Genomic DNA, 27,918 nt, shown 5'->3' on the forward strand with positions numbered 1-27,918 from the left:
TTTATTTTTGTTTGAAATTTTACCTTATTTGTTTGATTGCAATTTGCAAGAAGTAAAATAAGACATGAAGTAAAATACAAAACAAAATTAAACCAAAATTTGCATTCTATTCATTTACACTACCACATATCGGTACTAGTGCAAAAAAAAAAAATTACACTACAACCAAATGCAGTCTTAGGTTAAAATTAGTTATGTAAATATGAAGGTGAATGCAAATGCTCATCAATCAAGCTTGATTTAATTGGTCTTTGAAGATAAACAATTGGGTCATTAATTATAGCGGTTCAAGTTGATCAACAAAAGGTGCTTGAAATTTTAACTTAAAAAAACACCTTAATCACCATATTTAATGGTACCGTTTGGAAAGTCTTTTTAGGAAGATCTTCCCAAAGCAAAGGCTAAAAGATGTATTGAACTTTTGAGGTCTTGTCTTTAAAGGTCAAGACCCTTTGGTAAGTATCTTGGTTTAAATGGCCTATCTGGCATTTGAGGTCTTGTCTTTAAAGGTCATTTGAAGCCTTTTGATTTTCAACCATTTCAAGTAAACACGGGTCTTTTCAGCTTTCCATCTTTTGTTGCCAAAAGAGGGACTACCATTTTTTGGTCTAGCGGCCCAAAAGATTTTTGGAAAAGCCTTGCCAAACAGAACCAATATCATCTCAAGGTGAGCTAACATAATTGTCAAGAATACTATATTGAGAATTCGTTTTAATAATTATTTATTATATTAAGTTATTGATTGCTTATTTGCTTATGAATAAAGGGTATGTTGGTTATCTTATTAGTATAGAGGTTTTTATAATAATATATGTTGTTTATTGCTTAGTTTGGCTTATAATATAAATTTACTAGTCAGGCCTTGTGCAATGCATGGTTGTTGTTAAAAGAAATTGTGGCAAGTATTGGGACCAATGGCCTTACCCCAAGAGGGGGTGAATTGGGTGGAGTTTAAAAAAATTGAATGTCTTAAATTCAAACCTGAATTCCAGATATTATACGATATATGACCTTTAGTTATAGACAAAACCATGGCTAAAAAAAAAAAAAAAAAAAACTGTAGCTATAGACCTATAGCTATGGTTTAGCTACAGATAGAAAACCGCAACCTATGTTTGCATGGCTATAGCCTATGGCTATGGTTCAACTAATCCACGACTATAACCCATCTATAGCTATAGTAGCGGTCAATAGCTTAAGGACAAATGCAAACCATATGAGCCTTTAGCCACAGACTAAATCGTAGCTAAAAGATGCATATACCTACTAATTTTAAGTTGTCCATAACCATGTATCCAAATTTATAACCATGGATTTTCACAAAACCATATCTAAAGTCTTTTATAGCCATGGTTTACTAAATTTGTCAACCTATTATGACATTTTTTTTGCTAAAACTTAAGCTAAATACTTCAACATATAGCTACAGGTTTTCACAAACTATGGCTAAAAGCTAGATGTGCCAACCTATAATTACGGTTTTCTACAGAACAAAGTTAAATACAACAACCTATAACTACAATTTTTGAGAAACCGTGGCTAAAAGTTTAAATCTATAGCCATGGTTTCTTGCAAAACCATAGCTAATTGTTTCAATCTATAGCCATGTTTTTTTTCTTTTTGAAAAGTTATTGCTATATTCTAATTAAAATAATAAAATGGTGGCAATTGGAACTACCACCTTAATGTAATACTTATTTCATTCATACATATCATGGAAGTTATATAACAATTTCTTGCAAATGGTTATGTTATTGTAATAAAAAATTAAATGTAGTGTATAATTAGAATACATTCATTGTTCTACTAAAAAAATACATCCATTGTTTAAAATGTATAACAAATGTCAAAATACCCTCAATACATATTAAAGTTTAGATGACCTTTAAAAGCAAAGAGAATTTCTAAATATAAAAGAATAATCCATTGTCTTCAGCGACACTTTAAGAGATACTTGTTGCATGTTTAACTTACAAAGAATAACAAAAAAAAAGTCAGAACAAAGCTTGCTTTAATGACCTAATAAAATATTCAATATACAATAAAAAAAAGTAATGGAAGCTAGGTAACAAAATCCATTAAGAGTTTGTGAATGCAACACAAATTTTGAATTTCTAATTAAATGGGTTTGGGTGCACTTGTTTGACTAATTTCTTATGAAAAAGGGGGAAAAATATTGTATGTAGGTTATGATATTGATTTCAAGCTTCTTTAATTTCAGAGTTATGTTTTACTTATGATTTAGATATTTCTTTACAAGACAAGACATTTTAAGAAGAATCACATACACAAGATTCAAATGAAGTGGAATGCAGAGGTGGTGATTGTTAATAGAGTGGGGAAAGGTCAAAGAATGAGAGATTTAGGGAAAAAAAACTTGTGGACATTAAAGTTTAGGCCAAGGATGAAGAGGAAAGGAGGGAAGGGGGAGAGAAGTCAATGGGAATGGAGTTGAAGAGGTTTCTAGGGAAGATAATACTAAGGGGGAAGTGAGTATTGATTAGTTTGTGGACAAACAAGTAGCAATTGGGACGTCTCTCAATCTTTTCTTTTTTGGGTGGAAAGGTTGGTGAAAAAGGCAGTTGAACACTTCAAAAGAAGTAGAAGGGAAGTACATAACAAAAGAAAAGCAGTTGAGAAAGGGGATAGGTTTGGGAGGAAGGAAAGAAGAAATTTTTTATGAAGAGTGAAGGGAGGTTGTTGAAGAGTTTTCAAGAAGGGGGGAGAAGGATGAAAGTTTAAGTTGAATATTGTGTCTTAGGTGATGTTTGGCATCGATGCTGATTTCTCAAAAATCGGCACCACATCGGAGCCACCTGGGATAAAGAAGAATCAATGAATTTCAATTTGTTTGGTTGGTCGATTTTCATGCTTTTTGGGAAATTGGCAAAAAAAACTATTCTTGTGATGGATCACCATTTTTAGTGATTCCCCAAACTGCTTAGATGGCATAAATAATACCAAAAAAAATAAAATTTGTTGATTTTTTCAAAAATCTCCGATTCCAAAAATCGCTGATTTCTCAATAATCAGCAAGGAGAAATCATCATCGATGCCAAACATCACCTTAGTAGCATGGTTATTTGGGCATCACATGTTATTGATTTCCAAAAATTTGTCAAGTTCTTGGTTAAGCTCTTTAAGGTATCCTTGAGAAGTATAAGGTTGCTAAGTTGTATCTTTTTTCCATTTAATCAATTTTATTTTAATATAAAAAAGACTCAAGTGAAGTGGATATGCTTTTCCTTTTTTTTTTTTGTTAATCTAGGATTGATTTTAAAGCTAATATTAGGTTAGCTTATTAGTTTAGATTTTATGCTAATCGGATCGGGTAAGTTTCTTGATTATAAAAGTTTGGATAAGAGTGGACTCCTAGTTTAGTCATAGGGTTATAACAATGTTTTGTGTTAGATGTTGGATTATAACGGTTGAGTGGAAATGGTCTAATTTTGGTTTATGTCTTGGCCTGAGAACTAGGTAAAAGTAAGGTGAGAAAGAGTTACTTTTGGTTTAGGTTTTAAGATGGTAGGAGTATGTGAAAGTGAGGTGATTTGGTTGCTTGATAAGGGTTAATCATGGATTGGTTCTATGGTTGAAATGTAAGTACCCATAAAAATGACTTACGATGGTTTTTATGCTAAATTTTATCCAGCTTTTTGGGCTAACGTGGGACTAATTTTCTAAAGCTAAAATTGGGTGGATTTAGGTTAGTATTTAAGTTTATTAGGTAGGTCTCTCAATTCTAAGAACTTTGATAAAATGGAGTTCGCTTTACATTGGGTGTCGGTTTATGCATTGGTTACTACCCTTAAGATTGTAATAGTGTTTTGAATTAGATCATGAATTATAAAGGTTGGGTGAAGATGGTCAAATTTTGGTTTAGGTTTTGGGCTTCTAGGCCTAGGTAAAAATGGGCTGATTTGGTTAATTGGAATAGGTTGATTATGGATTGTTCTAAGGCTGCAAATGAAGTGGTTCTAGGATAGTTGCATGGCTTTCATAGATATAAAAACTTGTGATACTAAATTGGTTGTAAATTCAGTCTTAAGGTGGTAAGGTGGTTTGAGTTAGGTCATAGGTTATAAGTGAGTACATGGAGTTAAACATTATGGAACCCACAATGGAGGCTACGTCCATTCCAAAACATAGGTGTGATTGCGTGTTCAAGAACTAGAATCACAAATCCTACATCTCTCTCGAAACTCGGAGAACAAAAACACTAAAACCTACAACATACAAAGAAATACCAAAGTTTACAATGTTAGTAACATCGCATTGCCCCTTCCAATGAGTACCTGATTGCAAGATCCGCTAAGGTAACAATGCAACATCATGATGCTCTCGTGTCATGGCACAACGACACTCTCGCATTGTGACACTTGTGATGCCGCTCTCAAATACTTAAACACTCCTGCAAGAGCGATCACACCGTACAACAACGAACAATCTTTTAAAAGGGATTATAGTTACAAACGTGCTCATATGAGGATTCTAAAAACAGGAGTCCCCAATCCCAAGAGATTCTCATGGAAACAAGGAGAAACCCCAAGTTTCTTGTTTAGTACCTATCAAATTTCTTTTGCTTCCCCACAGTTGGAAAGTGATGAAGGAAAATTTGGCCTGACCTCGCAATCACCCCACGTGGCAAAAGCAAATAATTCGGCACTTAAAACAACGTACCCAGGGCGCAAGCACCAAAGGGAAGAAACCAGCAGTCCGAATTTCCTTCGAGGAGCCCGAACTCCCTACAAGGAGCCCGACCTCCCTACTAAGAGCTCGAACTCCCTTCGAGGAGCCCGAACTCCCTACGAGGAGCCCGACCTCCCTACTAAGAGCTCGAACTCCCTACGAGGAGCCCGACCTCCCTACGAGGAACCCGAACTCTCCCTTAGGCCCCGAGCCACACAAGGCAGTGACCCGAATTGGCCCGCCTCATGGCAGTTCGGGACACTCCCCTATCCGAGCTCAAGACCACCTCGTTCACCATTCCTGCACTTCGCCTCCGAGACGCCGAACTGAACAAACATACCATACCTGACACCGAGGAGGTCCGTATCCAAGGGGCGGCGCATCTGACTGACTTGGGATCTGATGCTTGACAGCCGCACTTCAACGGTCACCTACCACCGCCACCTGCCACCGCCATCGCCAGTCGCAGAGACGGCTCCTACAAAAGGGAGCAGTGGCGGTTCTGACCAGCAGAGGGAATGACACCCAAACTGGCAGGAGACCAGAGGTAATCATACCCGACCTGACAGAAGCTTAGGAGTGAGTGCACGAGGTGGCTATAAAAGGCCCCCTACCCCCAAGAACAAGGTATGCAAACTTTGCGCTATCTGGTTTTATCTTGCCTTCGAAGGATTCTAACTTGAGCTTCGGAGCCTCCACACCGGGTTTCCCCCGGAGCTTCCTCATCTTCTCCGTTTCAGGTTCCCCGCAATTCCGTTCAGAGGCAAGGTCGTTGACAGCTAAGACCGGCCGGATTGCGCACCATCAATTGGCGTCGTCTGTGGGAAACGCTTCAAAAAGCCTCCCTCCAAACTCTCGTTACCTCTTTTCTTCAAAAAACCCAACACTCATGGCTTCTTCCAGCAATGTCGGACGTGGCACGGAGACAAACACCACCGGGGAACAACTTCAAGTCCCTGTGGTGTGCATCGGACAGTTCACCATCCCCCTTTCGGTGGATGGGATCCCTAGCTTGAATGCGCCACAAGTAGTGGCGCCCGTAAACCTTCCTGCCATGAGAATCCCCTTTCCTCCCCCTATCGAGACAACATTTACTGAACCAACTGCCGTCCCCCTGGCAACCAGCCAAAACCGGTTGGACGACCTGATGCAGTGCATGCGGGCAATGCAAGCCCAAATGCAACAGTTCCAGCAACACCAGCTCCATCAGCACCAAGTACTGCACAACATCTCCCAGTATCACTATCAACAGCAATTCCCCCAACTGCCACTGAACCAACCACTACTTCCACCTCGGCACCCTGCTCCGAGGTCGGTTAAGGCCTCCCCACAGGATGGACGCCCCCACCAGGGAAAAGCCTCCTGGCCCCAGAACCCCCCTAACAGCCAGGCCTCGTCCCTAGGCCGAAGAGAGAGAAAAATCACCCCCGCCTCGCAGCTCGCAGCTCGCAGCTCGCAGGCAGGTCAGGAACCTCGCCCGCAAGGTCGGCACCTCGACGCTCCTGGCCCGAGTTCCCGCTCACGGAAAACTGATTCGGCACCCTGGCAGTAGACTACGATCATTCCGGGCCCATCGAGCTCAGCAACACAGAGGCCAGCAGCGCCAGTACCAGGCCCACTCAACAACGAAGGCGCCGGCGAAGTCGCCGAACTGCCACCCGTGTCCTGCCAGAGCTTAGAGGCAAGGAAGAGACGAGCTCGGACGAGGTAGGAGCTGCCCCGATTCTCTCAGTTCCTTCCCCCCTCGCATCAGAACTCCTGGCGGTCCCCTTGCCCAGAGATTTCAAGCTCCCACCTTTGGACAAGTATGATGGGTCCTTCGACCCCAACGACCACGTTGACGCTTTTCAGTCCCAAATGCACCTCGCCAAGGCCAGTGAATCGTGCATGTGCGTGGCCTTCACCACCACCTTCAGAGGGGTAGCCCGCACTTAGTACAGGAACCTGGCCCCCAAGTCGATAAGATGCTGGGCCCAATTCGTGCAGGTCTTCACCGCACACTTTGTCACCAGCAAGCAGTGCCCCAGAACAGAGGAAAGCATTTTCGGAGTAGTCCAGAGGGAAGGAGAATTCATCTGGGGCTACATCAAGCGGTTCAATGAAGCATGCTTACAGATACCGCGGTTAGACCCCGCGGTGCAGCTCGCGGCGGCCAAGAGAGGAGTAACGCACAAAGAGTTCAAATGGCACATGGTAGCAAACCAGCCCACAACCGTGGCCGAATTCCTCAAGCTCGCGGATAAGTTCATGAGAACAAAGGAAGAAATCAACCAACGAACCGAAAGCGGGAATGAGAAAAGAAAGAGGGAAGGTGAGCCCTCCAACCCAGTCGATAGAAAAAACCTGGCCCGGGAGCCGAAGGTGAACCAGTTGTTCCGAGCTCCCCTAGCAGTTCGAACGGATTACACGCCGTTAAACACGAGGCGGACCGAGATCTTAATGACGATCAAAGACGCCCCATACGTAAAGTGGCCACCTCGCCTAAAGGGAAATCCGAACGAGAGAAATAAGAATTTGTACTGTAGTTTCCATAGAGACCACGGTCATAGTACCAAACAGTGTAATAATCTCTGGGACGAGATAGAGGGACTCATCCGTCGTGGATACTTAAGGAATTTTGTACAACATGACAATAATAACAATAAGGCAGGTCGGCAAGGGGAGCACGGAAAGGATACCCCCGAATCTAGCAGTAGACCAGCCGAACCGTTGCAGCAACAGCCTCTGGAAGAGAGGCCAGTTCGGGGAACCATCCATGTAATTGTGGGAGGTTCGGTGGTAGCAGGGTGTACCTCGGTAGCAGCCCGGATGTCAGTTCGCGAAGCGACACTCGAGGAACAGAACCCCCCAAAAAGACCAAAGACTGAAGAACCGATCTTCACAGAAGACGATGCGCGAGGGGTCCACTACCCCCACGATGGCGTGCTTGTCATTAAACTAAGGATCAGCGACTTCGAGGCCAGGCGCGTACTCGTAGATTCAGGCAGCTCAGCGGACATCCTCTTCAAGTCAGCATTTGACCAACTACAGTTATAGAGGAGCGAGCTGAAGCCCGCGAACACTCCTCAGCGGAGAGGAAGTCAAGCCCCTCGAAAAAATAACAGTACCTGTAGAAGTCGGCACATGGCCTTGTGCGGTCAGACTCAACCATGATTTCCTGGTGGTCGCAACCCCCTCCCCATACAATGCCATAATAGGGCGGCCAATCACGCATATCCTGCGGGCAGTGGTCTCCACATACTATTTGGCAATGAAGTTCCCTACAAACTTCGGTGTGGGGGTAGCGCGGGGCGACCAGCTCGAGTCCCGCAAGTGTTATGTTGCCGCCCTGAAGGGAAAAACCAAGGTGGCCGACGACCTTGAACTGGAGCGGCCTACGGAGCAAGGCGAGGAACGAGCTTCGCCCACAGAGGAAACGGTCGCAGTCCCGACTTCGGTTACAGACCCGCACACTACAGATCGGTGCTTCCGTCGAGGAACCACTACGAACCGAACTGGTGAGATTTTTACTTCAAAATTTAGATATTTTTGCCTGGTCCGTGGCCGATATGCCCGGTATTAACCCCAGCCTAATAACTAACAAACTTAATACTAACCCTGTAGTCAGACCCGTTAGACATAAGAAACGCAACTTAGCCCTAGAGCGTTGGAGGGCGGTCGACGAGGAGGTCGAAAATCTCCTCGCAGCAGAATTCATAAGGGAAGTCCATTACGCGAGCTAGGTATCCAACCTAGTGCTGGTGAAAAAGGCAAACGGCAAGTGGCGCATGTGCGTCGACTACACCGACCTGAACCGAGCTTGCCCAAAAGATTGCTTCCCCCTCCCCAGAATTGACCGCATAGTGGACACAACCTCGGGACATGAGTTGATAAGCTTCCTGGACGCCTACTCGGGCTACAACCAAATCAGGATGGACCAGTCCGATGAAGAAAAAACCAGCTTCATAACCGAGTTCGGCCTGTACTGCTACAAGGTCATGCCCTTCGGATTAAAAAATGCCGGGGCAACCTTCCAAATACTTGTAAATAGGCTGTTTCGACCCTTGATTGGCACGAAGATAGAATGTTATGCAGACGACATGGTCGTCAAGACACAGTTTTCACAAGAATTAATACAAGACTTAGCTTCAATTTAGCATGAAGCTGAACCCTAACAAATGTGTCTTCGGTGTCACCTCGAGCAAGTTCCTAGGGTACATTGTCAACTGGCGCGGTATTGAGGCCAACCCGGACAAGCTAAAAGCCATCCTAGATATGAGACCACCCCGGAAAGTAAAAGAAGTTCAGAGGCTAAACGGCCGCATAGCCGCTCTAAGCCGCTTCATGTCCAAATCAGCAGACCGCTGCCTGCCCTTCTTCAAAGCAGTCAAAGGCAAAGGGTTCAAATGGACCTGAGGCTGCCAGCTCGCGTTCGACGAGCTAAAAAGCTACCTCGCTAGTATGCCAACCTTAGCCCGGCCCGAGGAGGGCGAGGTCTTAGAACTGTACCTCTCGGCAAGCGACGAGGTGGTCAGTTCGGTACTAATAAAAGAAGCAGACCGGGTCCAGTGACCCATCTATTATGTTAGTAAAATTTTGCAGGGAGCAGAGACAAGGTACCCGCAGATAGAAAAGCTAGCATACGCACTGGTGATAGTAGCTCGGAAACTCCGCCCGTACTTCCAGGCTCACACCGTCATCGTCCTGACTGACAAACCTCTGAGGCAAGTTTTACTCAAGCCCGAGGTTTCCGGTCGACTGATGAAATGGGCCATCGAACTCAGCGAGTATGACCTCTAGTACAAGCCAAGAACTGCTATTAAGGCCCAAGCTTTGGCAGATTTTATCGCCGAGTGCACGTTTAGCCTCGAAGCTCCTTAGATGGGCGAGCCCGAGATCCCCAGTTCAGGCGAGCTCGGAGCTCCCAAGCCAATAGAGTCTGAACCCCGTGAAGTAGCAGCCAGTGTAGCATCTCTCCTGGTTAGGCCAAACGCGAACTGGGATGAGGAGCCCTGAATCCTTCACGTAGATGGCTCCTCGAACCAGCAGGGCAGCAGGGCTGGAATAGTGCTACACGGCCCGAGTGGAATGAAATTGGAATACGCACTACGCTTTGAGTTCGCGGCATCCAACAACGAAGCGGAGTACGAGGCACTGATAGCCGGGCTGAACATAATGCACAAGGTCGGAGCAAAGCACGTAGTTATCTGCAGTGATTCCCAGCTTATGGTCAACCAAGTTACAGGCGAGTACGAAGCACGCGAGCTCACTATGATTGCATACTTGGCAAAAGTAAAGGAGGCTCTGCTCAACTTCTAGTCACACTTCATCAGGCAAATCCCAAGGTCAGAGAATACTGAGGTTGACGCCCTATCCCGGTTAGCCAGCACGAGTCACAACGCCATGAGAACCGTGTACTTAGAGGACTTACCTTGGCCCAACATTCTCGATGGGGCAGAAGAGGTCGCTCTCGTTCTTGAAGTAGAGCCGAGCTGGATCGACCCACTCGCGAGTTTCCTGCTAGATGGAACCCTCCCTGCAGACCGCAATGCAGCCAAGAGGGTGCCGCGCCAGGCAGCCAAATACGTCATAATAGACGAACAGTTGTACCGATGATCCTACACGCTCCCCTACCTGTGTTGCTTGCGACCTGCCGAAGCCGAGCTCGTACTTCGCGACACTCATGAAGGTTTGTGCGGCAGACACCTAGGGGGCAGAGCCCTCGCTCAAAAGGCACTTCGACAAAGATACTACTGGCCAACAATGAAGGCAGAAGCCGTCGAGCTCGTCAGAAAATGCAACAAGTGTCAGAAGCATGCCAATATCCACCATCAGCCTGCTGCCGACCTCAAGTACCTCACCAGTCCATGGCCCTTTGCACAATGGGGCATCGACCTTCTGAGGCCATTCTCGCCAGCAACAGGTGGGAGAGTTCCTAGTGGTGGCAGTAGATTACTTCACAAAGTGGATAGAAGCTGAACCTCTGGCAATAGTTACAGCTCGAAACATACAGAACTTCTTTTGGAAGAACATAGTATGTCGCTTCGGGCTACCTCGGGTACTGATCTCCGACAATGGCAAACAGTTTGAGGATATCAAGTTCCAAGAATGGTGCCAAAATATGGGAATTCGTCAGAACTTCACGTTGGTCGCACACCCGCAGGCAAACGGTCAGACAGAAGTAATGAACAAAGCCATCCTCCGCGGACTGAAAGCACGACTAGACCGAGCTAAAGGGTTGTGGGCGGATGAGCTACCAAGTGTCCTGTGGGCTCACTGAACCACGGAAAAAACCGCTACGGGAGAGACCCCCTTTAACCTCACCTACGGCACCGAAGCGGTAATCCCAGTGGAAATCGAAATACCCGCACTGTGACTAGAAGCATACGACGACCAGACAAACGGAGACGAGTTACACACCAACCTCGACCTACTGGATGAGGTAAGAGACCTCGCGCACATCCGAACAGCGGCCTACCAACCAAAAGTAGCTCAGTACTATAACGCCAGAGTAAAGAAGAGGAGCTTCCGCATCGGCGACCTGGTTCTCCGTAAGATCATGGTACCCGAACCCGGCGTAGGCAAACTCGGACCAAATTGGGAAGGACCCTACAAAGTAAAGAAAGCACTCGGGGGGGGGGGGGGGCATACGAGCTCGAAACCTTAGAGGGTAAGCAAGTACCCCGAGCATGGAACATCGTCAACCTAAGGCGATACTACCTTTAGACCACCAAGCAAAGTGGATAAAATCACCACCAAAATAGGCCACGCGAGTGCGGTAACCCGGGCAGGAAATAGATCGGACATATGGTTAGTTCGGCAAATATGCTCAGTTCGAGAGAAAGAACAACCAACACTTAACCAAAAGAAAGTCATTCCATTTCAAAAGTAAGGTAGTACATTTCAAAAAAAAAAAAATTACAAGCCCGGAGCTACTTCTTCGTTATCGGAAACAATACCCAAAGGCCCCGCCTCGCCCTCGAAGTCTAGCTCACCATCAGCAGCATTGGCCATCTCCTGAGTTATGCGCAAAGTGGATATGGCACTAATATTGAGCTCGGGGTACGTATTCCGGATCATCCACCGGCTTAGTTTAAAACCCCTCCTATATGAATCCACCATCAGATCATCAAAGCCCGGCGAAACAATGTACTCATCGACAGCCTTCTTCTTGGCATCTTCAATACCTTGAGAAAAGATCTGCGTCCTCTCCCTGATGTCCTCCTGAAGGTACTCAACCTGATGCTGCAGATCCAGCCTCAAGTCCGCCATGTGCTTCACCACCACTCCCATAGCCTCGACATCTCTCTGAGACCTCGCCTGCCTGATCCGTGCAAAACGAGCAGCCTCCTCGGCAGCACGAGCAGCAGCCTCGGCAGCACGAGCAGCCCCTTCAGCAGCTTGCGAAGTCGTCTCAGCAGCACGAAGAGCCTCTTCGGCAGCTCGCGCCTGCCTCGAGCTCCTCTCCACCTAGGCCGCCAAGGCGTGAATAGAAGAGTTCACCTACCAAAAGGAACCGAGTGATCAAAAGAACCAACAAAACGAAAGCCAAAGAGCTCTAAAAAAGGGAGATCACTTACCACCATGGCATGGGTAACGGCACGACAGGCCACTTGATGCAGAGGAAGATCATTCCACGTCGTGACCTCCTCGGGGAAAATGGCCTCCTTACTCTTTTGAAGAGCATGGGTCGGCGACATCACATTCCTGAAATCCCCTGGGGCCCCTGAGCTTGAGGGCCCAGCTCGTGTATGAGCAGACCCAGAGTTGACAAGAGCACTGGAGTATGTAGGAGCCCCTGTGTAAGTAGTCTCAGTATAAGGGACCCCTACCGGCTCCTGCATTGGAGGAACCATCTCGGGCTCCCTGGGCAGATCTTCTGACGGATAGTCCAACACCTCGGGCTCCGCATTCTGGGGCTACTCGGCGCGAGTTTGCTTAGCAACCCGCTTCCTCCTCTTCATGCCTTGGAACAAGTGCCCACCACGGGTCCCTCGAGAGTCCATCACACCTACGAAAAGAAGTTCGCCATCAGTAAAAAGCAAGAAAGACAGCAAGATAGAATCTCCAAGTGAAGAACCTACCCGAGCTCAGGCCGGCCGCAATGAGCTTAGCCTCCGTCAGATACTGTTGACACTTCAGCCCAAGCCGTGCCCATTGCCGAAGGCCCTTCGCCGTCTCTTTGTCAAGCGTGACCCCGGAGTCAGGAGCGGCCATCCCCCACCCGGTCTGAAACGGCCACCCCAGCACACTTTGCACCCCGAAATAGTCACGCTTCCACGCCGGGACCTTGTTGGGGAGTTCATGTAAAAGCTTAAAGCCTAGGCGAGGAGACAGGTAATATGCCCGCCTACGCCCGGGGAGGGGACCCGCTTGCTTCTTAAGCATTAAGATTGAAGAGAAGATCTCCAAGTCCAAAGGAAAGCTCTCTTCGCAAAATAAGGAAATTGTCCCCACCAAATTTCGAATGGAGTTCGGGTGAAGCTGGCCGACCGTCACGCCGAAGTGGTTCAAGACCTCGACAAGGAGGGGATGGAAAGGCAATCGCAGCCCCGTGGCGAGCTGCTCCCGGAATATCACGATCTCATCAGAACCGTGTTCCCAAGGAAAGCTACCCGAAGGTATGAAATAAGCGTACTCCCTGGGCAAGTTATAGTAGGTAATAAGGGATTGGAGCCCCTCAAGCGTCATGGTCGAAGGGCCAAACTTGTCTAACATCCAACCCCGACGAGAGGTGGACGCCAAACTACCCGAAGCGCCTCGGCCTACGAGTTCGAACTCTTCCTCGAGCTCTACCTCCGGCTCGCTAGAGCTATCAGGGGATGCAACTCAATTCATAGAACCTGCATCAGACCCACTGGAATGACTATCTGAGCTATCCAAGCTAGACATCGGGGAGTAAGATGGATTCCAAGAAAGTACTCACCCAGAAAAAGGCTATAGACCACGGGAGCTCGGACGAGCAAAAGACCTTGAACGCGAACTGAAAAAAAAAAACTGGACGCGAAGAAAAAACCTGGATGCGAGCTGAAACTCGGACGCGAGCTCGAGAGAAATACAAAAGTGACAGTGACTGGGGTCCCCCCCCCCCCCCCGCTATTCATACTCATAGTGATCGAAAAGCGACGGCTTAGATCAAAGCCAATCCAACGGCCCACAGTCGCACTGACCGCACGTCCCCTGAGACCGAGACGTGATTGGCGCACGTCTTTCTGAAATTGACAGAGCGCCGACGCACGTCTTCCTAAAACTGACAAAGAACCGGCGCACATCTTTTCGAAACTAATGGAACGCCAGCGCACGTCTCCTCACAATAAAAGCGGCAGCGGCACGTTTTCAAATTTGAAAAGACGGCTGCTGTCGTGTCTCCCAAGTGGCGCGCTTTTTTGAAATTTTGAAATAAAGCACGCGTCGTCGCATCTATCAGCGTTCAGGCAGGTCGGCATGTTTCCCGCCTTTTGAGCGCTCGAAGAAACCCAAGGAACCCTGACAACGCACCTCGTGCCATTAGAACCAAGATTCAAAGTACAAGGCAAATCCACCTGACACCTTGCGAACACCCCGCGCTAGGGCAAGAACCTTAACGCGCGGAGTGAGGGGAAATTAATGAAGGAAGATTTGGCCCAACCTCGCAATCACCCCACGTGACAAAAGCAAATAGCTCGGCACTTAAAACAGCGTACCCACGACGCAAGCACCAAAGGGAAGAAACCATCAGTCCGAACTCCCTTCGAGGAGCCCGAACTCCCTACGAGGAGCCCGACCTCCCTACTAAGAACTCGAACTCTCTACGAGGAGCCCGACCTCCCTACGAGGAGCCCGAACTCTCCCTTGGGCCCCGAGTCACACAAGGCAGTGACCCGAACTGACCTGCCTCATGGCAGTTCGGGACACTCCCCTATCTGACACTTCGCCTCCGAGACGCCGAACTGAACAAACGTACCATACCTGACACCGAAGAGGTTCGTATCCAAGGGGCAGCGCATCTAACTGACTTGGGATCTGACACTTGACAGTCGCACTTCAACGGTCACCTACCACCGCCACCTGCCACCGTCATCGCCAGTCGCAGAGACGGCTCCGACAAAAGGGAACAGTGGCGGTTCTAACCAGCAGAGGGGATGACACCCGAACTGACAGGAAACCAGAGGTAATCATACCCGACCTGACAGAAGCTTAGGAGTGAGTGCACGATGTGGCTATAAAAGGCCCCCTACCCCCAAGAACAAGGTATGCAAACTTTGCGCTATCTAGTTTTATCTTGCCTTTGAAGGATTCTAACTTGAGCTTCGGAGCCTCCACACCGGGTTCCCCCCGGAGCTTCCTCATCTTCTCCGTTTCAGGTTCCCCGCAATTCCGTTCAGAAGCAAAGTCGTTGACAACTAAGACCAGCCGAATTGCACACCATCAGAAAGTGTCCTATCTCTTTCTTGCATTCCTTTCAAACCTTGGCCATTTGTCTATATATATAAGTATGAAAGGTTAAAGCCATAGAGGGAAGGACCCTCTTGGACTCATGTAAGACACCACTCTATAACCTTAACTCTAGGGTTTTTCTACAGCCATATTTCTAGAGGTGTAAATCGGGTCGTGCCATCCATGGCCCGGCACGACTTGGCACGATGGTCTGCGGGCCGTGCCAAGCCCAGCATGACCGAATGGGTCGTGCCACCTGCAACCAGCAGGCTAGCACAACCCAACCCGCAACTCGACCCAACACGGCCTGTGGCATGGCTCAGCACGACCCATATATATATTTCATATATTATAATTATATAATAATATATAGTATATAATATATTAGTAAAATAAATATTTTTTTTTATTATACTAATTTATTTAATTATTGCATATATAAGCAATTTTATACACAAAATTCATATAAAATTAAAATTTTAAATTTTTTTAAATAAATAGCTTTGACCCGATACATGGCCTGACCTGGCCCAAGGCTCGGCCCACAGGCCAGCCCAGCCCGTGGCACGGCACGGCATGGCACAGGCCCACATGGGCCCGGGCTGTGAACCATGCCAGGCCAACCCTCAAATTTTTCACCAAGGGCCGCCCACGCCGGCCCGGCACGGCCCACTTTACACCTCTACATATTTCTCCCTTTTCTTTTCTCCTCTCTTCACCGCCACTCTCTGAACCTTCGAAAACCACACAATCCTTCTGGCTTTGTTGGTTCAAATTCGACGATAATCTTCAGTGTTGTGGCGCCAAGACAATGTCAAGCATTAAACCCCTGTGATCTTCGGGTCGTTCCTGATTACAGTCATTGATCTCAATTACCTGAGGATTTCCGTCATCGGTGCTTGACATTATTTGATCGATTTCATCAAAAATGGATTCTCGGGGTTTTTAAGCCAGGTTCCAGATTGTCAGAGTTTCACTTTCTAGAAGAGCTCCCCTCTTAAATGGACGACAAAAACTGGTGGCCTCGCTTGAACGCAACGGATCCATTGTCAGAACCAGTTTCTTGAATAATTGTATAATAGAGTAATAAGTTTTAGTTTCAGATGCCCAAAATTTACGGTTTGATTTGTCTTTTTTTTTTCTTTTTGTGTTTCGTACTTAGGTGAACCACAGGGCAACAACTCCCATTACGTCGGCATACGGTCCCTAAAGGATGATATCTCCAAATTCATAAGGATAGTAAGTGAAGTCAGGACAAAGATGCAGGATGTATGAATGGTCCAATTAGTGGTATATTAGTACAATTTTTTTTATTTTTGAGAATATCTCTGAAGTAAAAACAATGGTAGATGTAGTAAGGTTCAAGATACTTTCCTCCTTTGAGTCAAGAATTTTCAGATTGACCAGCCATAACTTGGAAGAAACTGGACAATTGCTGATAGGGTTTTTCTACAACCATATTTCTCCCTTTTCTCCTCTCTTCACCACCATTCTCTTCAGACACCTTTGGATACCAGACTATTATGATCATGGAATTCATGGCACTAACAGTATGGGTTAAGCGAATGAACTTTTGGTTTAGGTCTTGGGCTGGTAGGAGTAGATTTAGGCCTTGTAACGGATGAATTGGGGGTGCCTCAAAATATGAATTAGGACGATTTTTATGATATAACCAAGTTATTGGTTTTAGGTTAGTTTCTATGTTGATTGGGTAGGTTCTTGGCACTAAAACCTTGGGTGATATGGAGTTGATTTTAGATTAGGTGTTAAGTTGTAATTAGGACTTCTTGTAGGCTAAATTGAAACATGTTTTTGCACTGAAAATGGTAGATTTATAGGTTTAAGAAGGTAGGGCACGTATCACTTAGAAAAGGAGCTAGGATCAAGGTACTCCACCCACTATTTCCAACTTAAATACATCCAATCACCTTCAATACCATCAACCATCACCTGCAATGAACTTAACTACGTGGAGGAAAATATATACCCAAACATTCCTCTCCATGTAGCAATGCATTCCACCATATTAGTTCATATATATCAAGTAAAAATCATTAAAGTGAAACAAAACAAAATAAAATGCTAACGATAGTGGATCTTCAAGTACCTAAAACATCATCGGCTTTCTTGCCTTTTCCTTCCACTTGGTTGCCTTTCAATCTATAAAAGTTATCAAAAAAACCAAATCAATGATAATTAAAACACTATTATGGTCTTAATTAGAAGCATGTAAATTAATATATGTAGATACAAAGGAGGTAACCCAAGGAATGGCTACAACCTTGTGCATCTCCCAAGGTTTTCAAGTTTGCATTTCTCTTCATTAACACATAATCCTTCTTTAAAACTTTCTTTACCACTAACTTGCACCACCTATGGTCAAATTCTTTCGACATAACTTTTTTAGGGTCAACAATGATAAATAGACCCTTTGCTACAACTTCATTTTTATCATTACCCATTTCAATTTAGTTGTAGTTATTTGAATTACAGCAACCCAATGTGCCTTAGAATGTGGAGTGCTTACTAGAAAATATTGATAAATTCAAAGTTTACCACTAAAAAATATCATAATGTTTAAAGTGTAAAATTTAAAGGCAAAAATAAATATCATAATTGCAAGCATAATATCCTATGAAATTTCCAACGCAGAAGATAAGGAATCGTTATTGGATTGTTCCAAGCTAAAAGAGGTCTCTTACCAAAAATCAACTTGTTCTTGTGTTTGGACCATATCAAAGAGTTTTATACTATCTTCTCTTAGATCCTAAACAACTGCTACCATTATCTTCTCTTGATAAATCTATTTCTTTCATTAAGGAGGAAAACTCTAGAGAATTGAATAACCCCACCATCTTAATTCTATAACCACTAGATAATATAAACTACATTTGTAATTTTATGCGTTGTGGGTTATGGGCCTTGCCATATGTGAGCGGTGGAATGACAAGAATATAGTTAATTATTCATCGGGCTTTGGAAGCAACCTTCATTTGTTTGAACGCCAAGGCCCAAGGACAATATTGATAGTCTTGTGCATACATGGACATATGACCAAGGAAATTTGGCTTACCTAAACTCCACCATCTCTCCACTCAGCACGGCTCAAGGGGCAGGAAGCCTTTAGGAAAACTCACATTTACCTCACCAGCCCATCTCTAAGTAAGTGAATCAACAAATCCATTGGCATTTGTTGAGTCAAGCTCCCATTTGAATGAACTGTTTTGGGTAGTTTCTGTAATCGGTTTGAGTAGTTTCTGTCGTAAATGTGTGATCAAAGAATGGTGTTATGCAGAGAGAGCTCTGTTGTCAAATCTGGATTTCCTCCTCACAATGGTACTCACACCCACCTCACAGCATTTGTAGCCATGAATTGAGAACATCTCCTCTTGAATAAAACATGCAAGTACGTAAGATATTTCCAACGTGTAGCTGCATGTTGTAAGGTGAGTGTGAAGAGGATTCTGATGTGGCGAGGAAATCCAAATTCCTTGTTGACAGCCTAGGCTATTGGCTTTAGACAACACTTTTTTTCAATCTGACCAGAATTTTATGTTTATTATTATTGTTGCAAAATAGTGTTTAAAATATTTTAATTAAACATATACATATTATATGTCATTCTGAAATGATGACTCTTAGGTAATCAATCCATCACCAAAGAGGTTATGTAAGGTTGAATTGTGAATATGGGTTAATGGGTACAGTAAAGGATCAACGGGCTCAAATTTAATTATAGGGACATTAACTTCTTGATTATTTGTAGCGACTAGACCATCTTATGATAGTTCGGTCTTAACTATCATAAGAATTTAGTTTTATCATTCTTGCTTCAAGGAGCATTCAAATAGCACTACCAACTTTGGTGAGTATAGACAATCACCAGTTGCATTCCCCTAATAAAAAGTCCATGGAGTCCCTTGAATTCCCCTCTTGTAGATACCAATGTGATAACCCACCCACCCACATGTTGAACATCTTAGGCTTGTTGGGAATTCTTTAAACCGGTAAATGAACCTCTGATCGATGCTTTATGCATGTTCCAGTAGAAGTTATGAATTTCATTGCCTAACAAAGATATAGCCAAATAAAATACTAAACCAATAAGTCATAACAAAAGCGATGTCATTTTAAAAAAGAGTAATTGTTCCACAAAAGAACTATTATTGCAACACTATTTGCACAACCACTCCCAGACCTCATGCCTCAAAGCAACTTGCAATATAGAAGGAAAAAAAATATCTAAAAAATCACCTCTCTGTTGTGTCTCACCACCAAGTTCATAACATATAGTCATCACAAAGAAGACAGAGATGATGAACCTCAAAATTGAATCTAAATGATGATTTTAAAGGCAAAAGATATGCCCCATAAATGCCACGACAAAGATTTGTTAGAATTGAAAACTTCATGAAACAGATAATTATATATCTGTCCCCAGTATAAGCTCCTTTATAGACCCAAGCACAAAAATATAGGATACTATGAATTAACTCCAGGAATTTACTCTATATCAAGGAAAAGCATGGGAAAGATCTCCTTGTGAAGATAGGTATAAGGAAGAAACCCCATAGACCATCACTGTTATGCACCACAACAATCCTGGCATTTTAGGCTCTGGCTCATTCTTACCCTATCCCTGGAGGAACCTATATTGCAGAACATCTAACCTAGCATAACTCTACCTTTTTGACTTGTAACTGGACAAAGAGATTATATTAACATGAAGATAGGTACAAGAGTCAGTCCATACATATAGAGGCAAATTTAAATCAAGCCCAATAATTTGAGGTAGAACAAAAACAAAATAGCTCAACAAGCAACAACAAGAACAGAACTATTGGGGAATGAAACAGGAACTATATTGTTAAGCTTTTCAGACCCCTTGGGAGAAGGAAAATCATTGACCATTGAAATGCTTGCTTTTCTGCAAGACCTAAGACTGCATTCCTCTTCAAAATTTTCTAATTTAGTTGTATCATGCGCACGTGTTGTCACTTTTACAGCCCCTGGTCCTTGGACTCTTAGTTTTTCTCTTGTTTTTTTCTGAAAGGTAAAATGATGTATTGTATAGCTTAAAAGGTGAGAGTCCCTCAAAGAAGTACAAAAAATATGGAGATATATAGGCCTAGACACCTATACAAAAGTATACTGAGTGTCCTTCCTGTTTTCAATATTCATTCATTTACAAAATCCACAAATAGAATCCTTTCCCATGGGTTCATAGTTCCTTATACTTGCGCCTTTAAATTCTTTCTATGCACCCGCCCATTTTATCAACCACCTTTCAACCTTCCCAGTTAGCTGCTCAGGACCTAGACCCGCCTGGTTGAAGACCCTACTGTTAGGGTCCAACCAAATGGTCTAGCTTTGTGCCCCTAGAAGAATCTACCCTAATTTACTACCACTTTTACTAAGTGCCTTAGTAAACCAGGCTGCAATTAATTAGAAAGGGACTCTTAGATATTTAATTAGAGAACCAAAGGCTTAGGAAACCAATATGAATGTAACTAAGGTGCTTTTGAGCATTCTAGTAATTATTTTGGGTCAGATATGGAATGTAATGTATTTTTCCTCAATCCTAAATTGGATTGAAAGTCTCCATAATTTGATGAGATTCCAGTAATCGATCAAAAAAATACAAAACCATGCTTGAAGATAGGCCCTCCACTATAGTTTAGATCAATGTTTTAAAAACCGACCCAGAGGCCAAACCGTTTTTGTCTTCGAGTCACGGGTCACCGGTTCGACCGGCCGGGTCGAATGGTTCAGACAGTTCCACATCATCATATATGTATTAAGTATATAAATTTATATACATATGTATATATGTGTATATATTTATATATGTGTATATATGTATATATGTGTATAAATATATATTTTACCAATAAATAATGTATAAATATGTTTTAGATGTGTGATATGTATTTTTATATTTAATTTATATTTTTTAACTCAGTTTTTAATTTTTTTTTATTATAAAAAATATTAAAAATTTCAATTTGTGGCCAAAAAGGGTTTTTTTGCGAAACTAGCAAGGCACCTTAGAACGCATAGATCTCTAAAAGTAACCCAAAATCAAAAAAAAAAAAAAATCACTCCAATCGGGCATCGGAGTGCAAAGTTATGGCCTCCGAAAGTTTGCATACATTGAGTGTGCAACCAGCGACCCGGTGACCAGGTCGAATGGGTCAACGGTTGAACCGGCTGGGTCGAATGATTCTTGACCAAGTCAACGGTTTTTGACCATCTTACGGATCTTGACTGGACCAGACCCAGAATCTTGTCCAGGTGTTGGTTCGAACGGTTTGACCAACCGGGTCAACAGTGGGTTGACAACACTGGTTTAGATCTAACCTACCATGACCATCACCAATTAAGTTTTGAATACTGAAGATTTTATGCCCTATGCAATGCCAAATCAATACCCTTCCCGAGAACAAATAATACTGAATTCATCCTTTAGGCCATCTTTGGTTTCCTTGAGAAAAATCACGAGGAAAAAGAAATGGGAATTTAAAGGATCTTTCCACAACTTTTCTTTTCTTATTCTTTTTTGAGGAACCAATCACATTCCCAGTAAGTAGTCAGTACATATCAGGAATTGAAGATAATTCAACCAACTATATCTTCTTGAAATCTTAAAATTAAAATGCTAGTTTTGACACTACTGGCTAAATTGAGAAATCTAAATTTCCATACATTATTTTCAGTGGAGCCAGCTCAATAAAGGTGAATAAGTTCCCAATGACCCCAACTGCAAAATAGACGTAACAACATCTTTACTAAAGCTCCTTATACAAAATCCCTAGGAAGAAAAGAGTAAAGAAAATAAAAAAAAAATAAAAAAATCGGATAATGTAATTTCTTAGAAAGCAATAAGATAGTATATATTAGGAGAAGAATAAAATGAGAGAAAACTTATAATATTGCCACTTCAAAAAAGTTCCAAACATGCTATTCTGTCACTTGACATCAACATCTTTGATCTGCTTTAAATTGATAAAGGTCATAGGTTTGTGTTCTCCTAACAACATCTTTAGTTAGTCTAATGTGGAAGTAAATTTTATAGGATAAATTTATGATGCTCAAAAAGGTATAACCCAATTTTGTAATTAGTATTAACTTAAGATACAAAACCTAAGATATAACTATAGCTATGATATCCAATTTACATGGTAGCATCTTGGCAATGTTTTACAAAGGCATGAGCAGGCTTTCACATACCTATATTGTGTTTTCTTGTTTGATTGGAAACCTGAAAAATGAAGAAGAATAAAAAGAAGAATAAGATGAGAGGGAAAAGGCTTCTTTAGTGTGGTTGAGGGAAGATGGGAGGTTTCTAACCCTCTATTTGATTCAATCAATCACAACCAAAGGGGGGAGATGGAAGAGATGTTCCAGTATTGTTAGGGTTGGTTGATAGAGTAAGGGAGAGGAAGAGGTAGGGAACTCAACCACTGGAAGAGAGGGGGATTTTCGCATGTTCATGGATTTTGAGCTAGGGGTGATCAAGGGATGGGCCCAAGTTGGGCTCTGCACATAAACCCAGGCTTGGGCCTACAAGGGTCGGGGCTAGGTGGGTCGAATTCCGATCCTACGTCTAAATTCTAATATATACATATACATACATACATATATAATATTTTATATTAAATGACATAATATATTTAAATTTATTTTATATATTTTATAATATAAACTATAACATATATTAGAAATATCATATTATAATATCTATACATAAAATAAATGATATCATGGTTTTAAAACCATTGTTAACCTAGACAATTAGACCGTTGGGCTTAAGAATTGGCATCAACACCTGATTTTTGCTCGATCCTACAAAACCAAATCCTAACTCAAATTCACTATTAAATCTTTAAGATTCTCTTACAAAGGTCATGACTGTGCCCCATCAACACACTGACACATGATCGGACTTCACCACATGAAACAAAACCTTTGAACATACAATCACATCAAACTTCACCCTTTAATTCCAAGGTTTTATCGTTCATCCATCAAAGATTTCATTTCAACGAATTTGACACCACGACATTCTCAAGCCTAAAACCTATGATTCATACATTCTTGACACAATAGAACCCTCCCACTAGTCTCATAACTCAAATCCTTGCCACTCTACCAAATTTCAACCCAAAACCCCATTATTTACCCCTTTATTAAATAAAGATTCCATTCCAAACTCCCTTGTTAGTCAAAATACCTACATCCCAGATCCCCAAGATTTCAATGCCTTTAAGTCCGTCAAACACCTCCATCTAACTCAAAATATCCTGAAATACCGATCCACCAAATTTTAGACAAAAATACCCATTTTACCCTTCCTACAAAAAACATTCCAATTTAACCACCCTCATCATCCGTCACTCTCAAAATCATGGATCTCCATCACGACACTTCCCGCAAAACCTCCAAACCATACTATTACCTTCCTAGAATTCCTGATCAATCTCCCATCAAATTTCAAACTTAAAATCCACAGTTTGCCCTTCCTACAAAAATTATTCCAATTCAACCATTCTCGTCGCTCGCCACTATCAAAGTCATAGATATCTATGCATGGGGTCTCAATAAAATATTTAACTACAATAGCCCAAACATATTCGACTTGGATACCAAATATTCAAAATATTAATGGAACATTTTTAAGAAAGACGGAGTATCAAATAAATCATTTCAAATAGTTAACTGTTTAATGAGCACAATTCCAAACTACAATTGTCTAAACGTTTTGATTATGATTTATCATTTCATAAGGTCAAATATTTTCTCGTGCTTGATCTTGTTTTATGTAAGGAAAAAAAAAACTAAAAAGTATATACTTTTGTTCAATTAACATTTTTAAAACTAACAAGAGATATGGAAGGTCACTTACCTGGTACGCTAAATCCTAGTACCCAATATATATACCAAGTCAAGGTGTGTCGTGAAAGACTATAAATAATAAATAGATAAAATGGTTTATCACTTGGGCTTCTAAGTTTTTTTAATTTCTAATATTCAACTACTAAGCTCTTGAGACCATTTTCCAAATTTATAGCTCATTTTCTAAGGACAAAATTTATGAATTCATCATTCAAATGTAGATTCCCCACAACTAGATATAAGATAGAACGGAATTTTACCCAAAAATATTACAAAAACTGTTGTTCTCTAGTCACCCAAATTTGACTATTGACCAATTATTTCCAGACTACCCATATCTGTCATGATTAAGTACCTGAATTCTTAAACCCATAACTTCCTATTCGTTTATTTGTTTTGAGAATATAACCTACCGTTACAAAGATTTCCTGACATACTATGAATTAGAGACAAATTTCGACCATTTCTATCACTTTATCTTTATGGCCCCATTTCGGTGGTCTAACATCGGAAAATCATTATTCTTTTCGAATTTTCTAGGTTCAATATGTTCAAAATGCCAACATCCCAAGATCATAATTTTTCACCCAAAAGTCCAAATGAAGAGTTCTATCTACCGTTTCAAAGAGCTCGCCAAGAACTATAGTTTAGAATTAATATTTGGCCAAAAACATTGCCAAAGGGCTGGTTTCCAATGGCCTAAAGATGGATGACGTCCAATCTGTTACAATCTAAAGTTTAACATGATTCATAATCTACAAATTCAAATGCTACAATATTGGACTTGTTGAGATCCTAATGACATGAAGTTCTGATTTGAATCATTTTCCTTGCTAGAGAAAATGGATGTCTAAAAAAAAACTAATTCTTGATTTAAAACTAATCCTAAAATGCAAGAGAAAGCAAAACTCAGTGGTTTAAAAAAGAAAATAACTTACCTAGATTGATTGCAGCAGAGATCTGTTGAGACCAGCCCAACCCAGTCCACGGTCAGCTCACGCCCAACTCGAAAGGATGGAACATACCCCCCTAAAGGAATGAACAAGTTTGTTAGAAGGAACAGGGCACTGAAGGCCACGTCAACAGATCCCCTGTCAGAAACAGCTACAATAACAATGATTGCGCATGGAAATAGCTTCGAGCCAGCTATATGAGGCTCTAGTTTTGTATGGACAGACATAGTGAATTAATATCATCCTTACCTATCTTGCTCTCAGACTTCCTTCTTCTCACCTTCTTCTTTCCCCATTTCTCTGTTTCAGGAGGGCGACTCTCCCTTGAAGAGACTTCTAAGGTAGGTGGTTCCTACCATTTTTGGTATCAAAGCAACCATGCCGCAGATGAGATCTTCCACGGCAGACGAGCGGCTTAATCAAGTGGAGGCTAACCTGAATCAGGTATCCTCTGAGATCAAGGATATCAAGGCGGCAATCTCCGCCCTGCTATCACAATAGTCCACAGGGGAGGCGCAAGGCGCATCAGGTGCGTGCCCTGTGTGCCTAGGCGCACCTCAAGCACGCCTTCTAAATCACTGTTGGAGCGTTGTAACTAAATTCTTTTAATCTAATGAATTCCAGTTATTTATCAAAAAAATGTGTTAGGATCAAGGAGATCTGGGTCATGGGTGTTTTAGGCTAACGAAAGGGCCTGAAAGGGAATCATTGTTTGATTGAAGGTTAAACAAAGGAATCTTGGGTTGAAATTTCATGGGTACGTACTTTAGGATGTTTTGATTCGAATGGGAGTGTCTGATCTAATGGACGGGGTGTAAATGGAGGTTAATTGTGGCTATCAGATTGGTATTGGGCAAGTTAACAATGGACTTAGGGGCTTTTAGGTTGAAATTTGGGCTATCTGGGTTTTTTGGTGTTTTGAGAAGATTGAAAAGGTCTATTGGGTGTTCGGAGTGAATTAGGGGTTTAGGCGGCAGGTACCATCAAAATCATTAACTTCCTTTTGTCAATGGGGACCCCTAGATTGATGACTCTAAGCTTTCGTGGCACAGGAGAATTCAAGGACAATCTTCTTTGAGTGAGGAGACATAGTGACCTATTGAATCAAATAGTAACACTAAAATCATGAGTTGATTACCTAAATTATTCCAAATATTTACTAATTCACTATAGCAAGTACTCTAAATGTATGATCTACAAATTAACTAAGCAATAATAAAACACAATCAATCAAATCAAATGCCCCAAGTTCATATAATTCCTACCCATCTCAGCGCAAACCTAAGTGATTCCCTAAAAACCATAACCCATCTCTAATACCACTAAATTGTCATGCCCCAAACCTAAGGCTATCCTAGTTAAAATCAAAATTGGATAAAGTACCCCTTAAGTTCTAGGAAATTGACTAACCCCTACAGTTTAGAAATTGACTTAAAGTACCCCCAAGTTCTCTGACAATCGACTAAATACTCTTACCGTTACCGTCCATTAATGGAAATATACTATTTTACCTATAATTCTCTCTATAGCATTACCAACATCCTCCTTTCCATTTACTGATATCTTGGTAGTGCATCAGGTGCTTCCATCTTCAATAAAATCCTTCAGCAGGTACCTACTTCAGCATCCCCTTTCTTTTGGTTTCATGGACATAAGAAACCCAGAAAAGGAAAAATAAATTCCAAGCTTTGCCCATTCCTGAAATCATCTCAGCAGAACCTAGATATAAACGAATAATTACACCAAAAGGAAAAGGCCCTACATTTTGCAATATTTCTAGAAGCACACCATAGGCACAGAAATAAGGAATGAGAAGCTTGCAGCGGAAACATATCTAAACCACCCATTAGTTACTACCGTAGGATAGCACGCTAAGATAAAGGATCCTGAGAGATTTGGAAATTGAAACGCCAAAATCTATAAACCGATGGGGTCACTTACAATTACAAATACATTCAGAACCCTTCAATTCATATGAAACTTGTATTGACAGTCTCAACCAAAGTCAGTTGCGTTGCTCGAAAAGGATGTATTAGCTGAATCTTGAATTCCTCGCAACTCTATAGGAATTTAGGATTAGTATGTTGGTTTGAAGCAGCAATCACAATTTCCCTGAAATGAAGAAATCACTATGGTGTTTATCCAATCCCCTTATAATTTCATTTTTAAAATATTCGTATTGAGGGATAGAAAATTAAAGACATTTAGCAATTAAGATATTTAAGATGCAACAGTCGCATTTAACCCGTCAAATGTTCAAAGTTCCATAATTGTAAAAACATCCCACAGTAGAGAAGATAACAGAGCTTAACCAACACCTAGTGCACGAGGAGTAAGAAAACGAAATAAAAAAAAATAAAAATAAAAGCAAATGATAAAAATAAAAAATAAAAAGAGCAGAACAACGAACCCTTAGAAACATAAACACTTCCTTTTAACAAATAAGAGCTCAAGAAGAAAAAGCATCGCACCTATTTCCGAAACATCTTCACGAAATGCATGTTGAAACCGTGAATTTTTCTCCTCGCTAAGCAAACCTTCATTAACATCACACTGTAGTTCAATCCCCGTATTCAAACCAACCAAATCTCCTAAGTACCCCTTAATCACGTAAGCAACTCTCAAAACCAAACTAAATCACGAACCCATCACAATAAGAAAAGAAATTTTCATCAAGTTCTCCATTTGCAACGAAAATGATCTCCCACCAAGAATCCTGGTGCAGAAACCAACAAACGAAGAAGTATTTCTATTGTTCTCTGTAATCAATTTCATGGTAGAAAGAGGACCAAACACCCCCTAATTTTTATGACCGCCTTCTCCCCAAGTGCACCGAAAACATATATTCCAGTAGTGCACACTTCTTTGATATATAATACGCGAGGATGCGCGGGTGTTTCAATTTTGGGGTTTAAAGGGAAATTAAATACTTGTCAAAAAAGGGATATTAAATATCATCGTTGGTCGGGCTAGATTCCAAGAGTGG

General features: G+C 42.3%; 1 long non-coding RNA gene across 2 annotated transcripts; it reads right to left on the reverse strand.

The window, feature by feature from the left end:
* Positions 1 to 1,981: 1,981 nt before the first annotated feature.
* On the reverse strand, positions 1,982 to 27,804 carry LOC104604170 (uncharacterized). 2 transcript variants are annotated; one of them, XR_016082875.1, is made up of 5 exons: positions 27,404 to 27,804; positions 26,874 to 27,044; positions 24,918 to 25,008; positions 12,249 to 17,244; positions 1,982 to 12,171 (listed from the first exon to the last, which is right to left on the reverse strand). It is a non-coding gene; the product is annotated as an uncharacterized LOC104604170 (long non-coding RNA). The 2 variants fall into 2 exon arrangements; XR_016082874.1 differs by having other exon boundaries at positions 1,982 to 12,679; positions 12,753 to 17,244; positions 27,404 to 27,803.
* Between the last annotated feature and the right edge of the window lie 114 nt (positions 27,805 to 27,918).

Source organism: Nelumbo nucifera, chromosome 2 (genome assembly GCF_055504915.1).
Source record: "Nelumbo nucifera cultivar China Antique chromosome 2, China Antique-T2T, whole genome shotgun sequence".
Classification (NCBI taxonomy): domain Eukaryota; kingdom Viridiplantae; phylum Streptophyta; class Magnoliopsida; order Proteales; family Nelumbonaceae; genus Nelumbo; species Nelumbo nucifera.